Genomic DNA, 8,550 nt, shown 5'->3' on the forward strand with positions numbered 1-8,550 from the left:
TTCTGAGGCTTAACAAGTAACGACTGAGCATATTTCCTTCTCTATATAACAAAATTACTTTTTTCTTTGTTTCTTCTTTTCTTTCCTCTAGTCATGATCAAACCCAGGGCAAGCGCTTTACCACTGAGCTACACCCACAGCCCACACCAAAAACAAAGCATACACATTTTTATTTCTGGATTAATGTGCTTTAGCTGAAAGACAGGTGATTTTGTGCCAAATAACTGGAAAGAAATCCTTGCTACCACAGTTACTGTGTGGCTTGAAGGCAAAATTTTGCTCATCTGCTTCTATCACCTATGTGTCAGAGGAGAATGAGACTATATACCTGTTAGCAATGGAGTAAGAGCTCAGTAGGAACACTGAACCCAGAGCTTATTCCAAGTGTTGAATAAGACAGGCATATTTGAGAATAATTGAATTCATAGGAAAGCGAGATACCAAGGTAAGAATAAAAAAGACCATTCGTAATGGAAAAGGCCATGCAATAAAAATGAGAGAACTGGGAAACGGAATAAACAAGCAGAAAGCCACTATGTTAAAAAAAAAAGGAGGCTGGGCGTGGTGGCGCATGCCTTTAATCCCAGCACTCACTCAGACACAGATCTCTGTTAGTTCAAGGCCAGCCTGATCTATGTAGTGAGTTCCAGGACAGCTGGGGCTACAGGGAGACCCTGTCTCAAAAACACAAAAAAAAAAAAAAAAAAAAAAAAAAAAAAAAGAAAAGAAAAGAAGGGAAGAAGGGTACTGAACAGAAAACCAACCAACCAAACAAACAAAATAGCCATGCAGTATTCTGACTTTTGCAATTGTGTTTTCAGACATAAACAAAATCGCCCACTGAAAAAAGCAGTAATATGAAACTTTGGAGGAAACAAGGAAAGATTAAGTAAATTAGATTAAATATGAAAGTTTTGTCAAATAGCAGTTGAATAATGCATAAAGAACAATATGATAACGCCTGGGACGTCTTGAGAAGACAAAAGGAAAACAAACATGAAAAAGACAGAAAAAAAAAAAAACACAGACACTAAAGGATTGAAATATGTAACTGCTTATGTCAGTAAAACATATGCAATTGTACCTCCTATTCTCACAACCCAAAAAGATACCTGGATGGGGAGAAGGGCATACAGGTTAGAGAGCAATGGTTTTTAAAATTCTCAAATAAGATAGTATATTTATTTAGGCAATATATGTTTTATATATATATATGTTATGCATGTATGTGCATGTCTTTGTTTTCAGATGTAAAGAATTCAGAGGTTTGGGCATGGAGAAACTAATTCGAGTTTCCTTTGAAACTTCTAAGTCTGGACAATAGTAATGAGAGCTAATTGCTTAATCACCCACTTTCCCTGAAACATAAAGATTAAATCATATAAAAATATTAAAACATGCAAAGTATTACAACGTATAAAAGTGTTGTTTCCCAAAAGCCCAAGCAAAATTGTCTCAGCCACACATGAAGCCACCTAAAAGTTCATTGAAACAATCCCTTTCCTTCTATAACAAACTGACACATGTATATTAACTACAAATCCTAAGGCGAATAGACTGGTTCCTGTTATTGCCATGAAGCACCTGCTTCATTTTCCATTAGTTTTTTCTGCTTGCTCTAATTTAGAAACATCATCCTTCCTTAGTTGTTACATTTCCCTGTGCTTGTGGCTTCATCTCTTTGTATTGGAAAGAGATCTCAGGAACAAACTGGTTTCCGTGCCCTTCACACTGAGGCCCCTCATCTGCAGCTGGAGGCAGCTCTCTGCTCAGCTTGCAGTGCACAGTGACACAGGCTGGCGACATTGTCATTAAGCACCAACTTCTCTTACATCGAGGCAGAAGGAGAGAGCCGTTTCAGAACCGCAGCTAGCCATGAGCAGGCAAAGGTAATTTTTGTGTTTCTGTATCCATTTTCTTCTTCTTTTTTTTTTTTTGCAAGAATTAAGTATGTCCACGCATGTGGAAGAGACAGCTAGGCATGACAGTTGTGGCAGTTGTGTGAGTGTATGTGTGTGCCTGTGCATTAGAATTGATAAGCCAAGAAATAATATACAAGCTAAGAAATAAAGTGTAAATCCACAAAAAAATACAGAATCTCTAAGATAGGTGTAAAGAGTTGACTGACAGAAAGATGAACAATCCAAATATTTTATTGATTTTATTTTTGTAAAATATAAATATATTTGTATGTGTGTGTGTGTGTGTGTGTGTATGATGTACGTACATAGATCTGCATGCCACAGTGTATGTGTACAGGTCAGAGGGCAACTCTGTGTAGTCACCTTGTTCGTACATCTTTATGTGGGTCCTGGTGAGCATACTCAGTGTGCCAGGATTGTGCAGCAAGTGTCTTTCTCAGCTGAGCCATCCCACTAGCTCAAGCTATATTTTTTTAAATGAAAATCCTGTGAAAATGAATGAAATATGTTTAGCATAAACATAAAAAATGATGCGCTGGTTACATAGGAATTATGCAATGCTAAGTAGAAAGAAGTCTTTTTGTCTTACTGAAATTGCCACATCGAAAAGGACCTTAGAATACATCTATTGTGTCATGAAGGACCGCTTCCAATAGTTTCATTTTTCAAAAAAAGGTATCTGAAAAGTTTTGGACAAGACCTCTGCAGGCAATTGGAAACACAGTGTACCCAGGTGGTGGGTCTCGTCTGCGGCAATATATTTTTCTGTCTGTCCAACTGAATATGGCCATAAAGGGAATAAAATCCCACACAATTTCCAGTAGTGACAATTTAATCAATTGTGTGAGAGAGAAAAGGAGCAGAGTCCCCTAATTTTAATATTTGCATATTATATTTTTGCACTGGGGAATAGAGATTTTGTTTCTCTACTGACTCCCATTCATTTTTAATATTTAATCTTTTCATGAGCAAATTTTTGCAGTTGTAGGAATGATTGAGGCAAACACATCTAAAAGAGAAAAGAAAGATTCTGCTTCTGCAGTTAAGCATTTGATTCAGTTTGCTTTGTATGCCATTTACTGCTGCAGAGGGTGGATCTGCCAAGCATGGCTTGCAAGCTCCCAACTTGAGCCTGTGATGCACCTGCTGTTAGCAGTCAGAGAGCTACTCTGAAAACAACTGTGAAATGATGAGGAATATACTGAAGTAAGACCCTCATTTTGCTAACATTTCTTAAAATGGCAAATCTCACGAACTGCATATGCATCTAAGTAGGATTTTAAAAATGCTTTCTATTTACAATGGTTATTTTTATGAGGTTACAGTGGAACAATAAGTATAATTAAATTAATAAAAATCCATTTTTGTATAATTAGTAAAATATGTTATTGCCTATAATGTAGTAATAAATACTGGGACCAATTTTAAGATCAATAAAATAATTTAAATAATTTAATAATTTAAACTCATCATCAGTTATTATTCTGTTGCTCCCATGTGTATATCAAAAATCTCATAAAAATAGAGTTGTATTTGAAATGCTGGAGCACGTAGAGCTGTTTTGGGTTTTTGGTGTTTTTCTGTTTTGTTGTTGTTTGCATAAGTGCACGTCAGCCTCCTCTTGTGAAAGCCCCAAACCATGTTGAGTCATTGAAACAATAAGAATAGTGCTCTTCTTGATTAGTGATTTAGAATTTCCTCGGACAAACTGAATTAAGCTGACCTGCCAATGGAAAGGAAGAGCAAAGAAGTTAGTTTAATTCTATGAAATAAAGGAAAAATTATTAAAGCAAGAGTTTGAAAATTCTAATATTATACATAGGGGCATACGTCTTTTTCTGCATATATGTCAATGGGGTTTAAATGTCACTAAGCAAATTCTATGAAAAATTAACAAATGTGGAACCATGGAAAGATAGCCACAAGTTTTATTTAGAAGCAGAGCAAACTGTCTTTTTCATTTGTGTCCACAGAACACATACTAACGGCAGCAGGTAGGCACCGTTAGATAACAGGTATACATCCCCAGGGAGGCAGTGTAGTTTAACATTAATTCTAAAACCATAATGTGTCTATGTTCTTGTTACTCAAATCTGCATTCTAATCTTCACTTTTTCAAAGATTTACATTTGTGAGTGATTATGTGATCTAAGGACTGCATATTCAAATTAACCTAGTTTCTTTGAATATGATCTAATGACTAATCCCCAACAATACAGCACCTTGGGGAAACATGGCCACAGCTCAGCACATTTTCTCAAGGCATGGAGAAAACAAGATATGTAAGGTGTGCCTCAAAGCAAGGAAACTGCTCAGGCTGCACACACAGGAATCCTGACCTTTATCATGATAGCTAGGCTCACACTAAAACAACTAACCATTCCATTCCCTCCACAGGAGCCCAGCCTCAACAAAACAACTAACCATTCCATTCCCTCCACAGGAGCCCAGCCTCAACAAAACAACTAACCATTCCATTCCCTTCACAGGAGCCCAGCCTCAACAAAACAACTAACCATTCCATTCCCTTCACAGGAGCCCAGCCTCAACAAAACAACTAACCATTCCATTCCCTTCACAGGAGCCCAGCCTCAACAAAACAACTAACCATTCCATTCCCTTCACAGGAGCCCAGCCTCAACAAAATCCCTCCAAAGGAGCCCAGCCTCAACAAAACAACTAACCATTCCATTCCCTTCACAGGAGCCCAGCCTCAACAATACCTTTTCTTCAGACAAACTGACAATACTGGATGTAGTCAGTAACTCAAGTGGCTTCACCTGTCTAACAGGTGTAGGCTTTACTACATAGTCACAAATGCAAACTAGGACTATTCATTCACAACCCATTTTTTTTTATTTTGAAGTTGCCTTTTCAGAATCAATACTTTAAAATTAAAAAATTAAGATAAAATGAATGTTCCACTCAAAATTAAGAATTGACTACTATCACAATAAAGGTGAAGACCAAATCCAAATAGTAATATTTGTCTAACGGTTTATGTATTTAGGAGTTATGAACTCATTTCACTATTTTGGAGGAGCAGGACTGGCTCATAATTCTCAAGCTGAAATTATTGACTTGGAGAATCTGAAAGATATGAAAACCTCTAAAGAGTGACACATGTGCTTAGATATGCAACTTTAGAGCACATGTGCACAGATACAGATGTTTGTACATATGTGTGTAGTTTTGTAACCTTACTTAGTCCTGTGATTTCACCAGTGAGGGCTGGATTTGATGGCATATCAAGTGTGGAGCTGAAAACTTCCAGCCTATTCTTAGTGTCCTAATGAAAAGTTTCTATTGAAATGTTTACAACACCTTAATTACTCTGCATTTAAATGAATCCTCAAATTCTTTAATTTTTAGTGTTTTCCAAACTTCAAAACCTAAAGAGAGTGTAAACTTGTGAACAACAGAAGTGTGTCCAATGGAATTGTTCATTTTCAGCACTTTAAAATAAATCATCCTAATATTCCACAAATACAAGTGAAATGCAACAGACAAAGGATACATCATCCCAAGATGCTAAGAAATCAACATGTCCAGTTCGTATTTTTCTAGCAGCTTGGTGGCGTTGTGTGAGTCTGAAGAGTCTGACTAGCCCTTCCCCGAGGCTGAATCATGCTTGCACATACTCAAGAACCTGCTTGAAATCAGGAGATTGGGTCCAAACAGATTTCCTGGGTTTTCAGTGTAAGAGATCATTTTATCATCTTCTGTAAAAGATATTACACTTATGATGTTTTAGACTTGATAATACAGGGAGTCACTTAGACAAGAGTACTTATGCATTTGCAATGACAGTTGTTTTTTTTTTTGATAATTTGCTTTGAACCATAGAAGTCCATTAACAAAGTTGGTCCTACCCTTTCTCTGGACCTTTTTAAAGATTTGTTTTTATTTTTAATTATGCTTATGCATGTATGTCTATGTGGGGGTATGTACTTGTGAGTGCATGTGCCCATGGAGGCCAGAAGAAGATGTCCAATCCCCTGGAGCTGGAGTTGCAGGTAACATTCAGCCACCCAACGTGGGTTTGGGGAACCAAACTTGGGTTGTCTGAAAGAACAAGTGCTCTTAAGTGCTGAGTCATCTCTCCAGGCCCTGGACCTTTTTTAAGGATCTAAACCAAATGTTATCTTACATGCACATGTATTCAAATCATGAAAAAACTGTTTATTCAGTGACTTTTCAAGTTGTGTCCCAGTCCATATTGGTGGTTGTCTGGTTCTCCAATTTAAAGCCAAATATTCCAAGAATCTAGAACTAGTAAGCAGGGCTCAGACACAAGAAGGTACCCAGGGACCTAAGGGAAAACACAAATTACTGAGGGAACTAAATTATATCATCATTTCTGTGTGTGTGTGTGTGTGTGTGTGTGTGTGTGTGTGTAAGCGGAGACCACACTTGACATCAAGTGTCTTCCTCAATTGCTCTCCACCTTATTTTTTTGAGACAGGTCTGTCACTGAACCTAGAGCTCACCAATTTGACTTGAGTGGCTGGCTGGCAAGTCCAAGGCATCCTTCTTTCTTGACTTTCCCAACCCTAGGATTATAGGCCTGAGTCTCCATGCCTGGCTTTTTTGTTGGTGCTGGGGATTTCAAACTCAGGTCCTCTTCATGTTTGCACAAAGAAAGCACTTTATTGACCAAGCCGAGGCCCCTGCTCCTATCTCATCATTTCTAAGAGCAAATAGAATGGAGGTCAGAACACATTTGTTCTTACAGTATGCTAAAACTATCCATCTAGTTTTCTTTCTGTCCTTAAAGGTAAAGGACACGTGTAAATAAATCAAAAGCTAATAGCTATGGAAAACCTTTTGGTGATATGGAATATAATTGCAACCAGTTCAAGGGATGGTGAGAAGATACATGTGCTCATAGCGTCCCCTCAGCTGCGGTTGGTTACAGAAGAGGTGCTGTCCCCTGCAGTCCACTGCTTGCAGCTCTCTACCCTCCTCCAGTCTATTCTTGGCTGTGGAGTCCCCAGTGCTCTTTGTGCACTTTAAGTTTAATTCTGCATTTAAAAACTCAATTGGCTCATCTGTTAAGCATTAAGCAGCTCCCTTTTGAGCCACAGGGGGAGCCCTGGGAAAACCCACAGCTGCTAGACATGGAAAATGGGTTTAAAAAAACAAAACCATTTTGGAACTTTAAAGCATTTTAGCAGCCGTGAATTTCCCAATCCTTACCCCCCAAATGGTTCATCTGTTTAACTTTTGTCTGGTATTAGAAAACACAAGCCAGAGCATTAAATAGCCCTCAGATGAGTTTTAGCTTAATACAAAATGAAAGTAAAAGCTAAGCATGCCAAGTAGGAAGATATTTGAGAGCACTATGGTCTGAAATTCCTACAGTCATACTCTCTCTCCAGGCACAGACAAAAGTCCTGAAGCCCAGTGATGTCTGCTGAACTAGAACCTCTCTTCTATTCACTTAGACACCCATCTGTATCCCCCTCCAAATAGAAGAAAAACTCTAAAACAAACCCAAATCCCAGCATGTAAAATGACAATAACGATGTAGAGTTAATAGGCTGTGCTGAGAATATCGATGAAGCGCTCAGCCAGGAGTTTTAGTTTTGTAATGAATTGTCATTGACTGAAAACTTCATGTTTGCTTACAGTTGGATAGGCTCTAGATAAGCTTAAGTTCCTAGTTTATCCATTTCCCCCTTGTACTCTCTCCAACTAGTCCTAAATCTCTCTGTGTTTCAGCTCCAAGTTCCACTGTTAGATGTCAATTCCTTTGAGTTGTGGTATGACATTAAAATGACTTAAAATGAAAATATTCTTTAGAAGGATGGTGACTGTGAGCCAGTTATTTACTTTTGATACCTAATAGAGGCACAGCATGGAATACACAGAGGGTTTGAAAATGGTATTTAGATCTTAAGATGGTGCCCCCCCCCCGGTCCCTCTGGGTTGGTGGCACCTGTAATCAAGAAGCTTAATGGAATCCAGGAAGAGGTAGAAGTTCTGGAACGTGGAAATGAAAAATGATGCTAGTGACAGGCTCCAAATCATGCTTATCTTGGCTAAACATTTGGGAGAGAAATCTGAGTGATTGGAGTAGAATGCTAGTAAGGAGGGTGGGAAAATGTCAAATAAAACCTTTGTCATTTTTTGGATCTGTCCCTGGTGAGATTTACTGAATTCTCCTACATAATTTGCATTTTTTAAATCCATAGAGGCAGTGTTACTATGCCAATATAATTACCTGAACAAATACACAGCCAACTTTCAAGTTTGATTTTTTAAGAGTGGGCCTGAACTTGCAGGACTCTCATTCCTCTAGAGCTCTCTTGGAACCATCTGTCTCCTGGAACTGTGCTGATGGAACTGTCCTGTTGGAACTCTGTCTCTGAAGCTGTGTCCTGAGTCTGACCCCACCCATAATTTTATTTAAAATGGCTTCTCCAGCTTCAGATGGGGACATACAAGCTTGACTCCACCCTAATCCTAACAGACCCTCGGGCCTTTTCATCCCTAGTTCTAGACTATCTCATTCACACAAGAGCATGTGTCCTTCCCAATTCATACTGTCTCCCCTGTAGAGGGGGCATCACCTTTCAGGGCTTTGATATGTTATTTCTCAAGCATACCATTCATTCATTCATAT

The 8,550-nt window shown here is 38.4% G+C and overlaps 1 long non-coding RNA gene across 1 annotated transcript in view; it reads left to right on the plus strand.

Moving 5' to 3' along the window:
- Positions 1-1,705: 1,705 nt before the first annotated feature.
- The window catches only part of LOC103749118, a 20,135-nt gene continuing 13,290 nt past the window's right edge, over positions 1,706-8,550 (plus strand). The window contains exon 1 of the long non-coding RNA XR_607926.2: positions 1,706-1,889. This is a non-coding gene — a long non-coding RNA (uncharacterized LOC103749118). The remainder of the gene's footprint in view (positions 1,890-8,550) is intronic.

This window comes from Nannospalax galili, unplaced genomic scaffold, assembly GCF_000622305.1.
Source record: "Nannospalax galili isolate Female #2095 unplaced genomic scaffold, S.galili_v1.0 scaffold946, whole genome shotgun sequence".
Taxonomy (NCBI): domain Eukaryota; kingdom Metazoa; phylum Chordata; class Mammalia; order Rodentia; family Spalacidae; genus Nannospalax; species Nannospalax galili.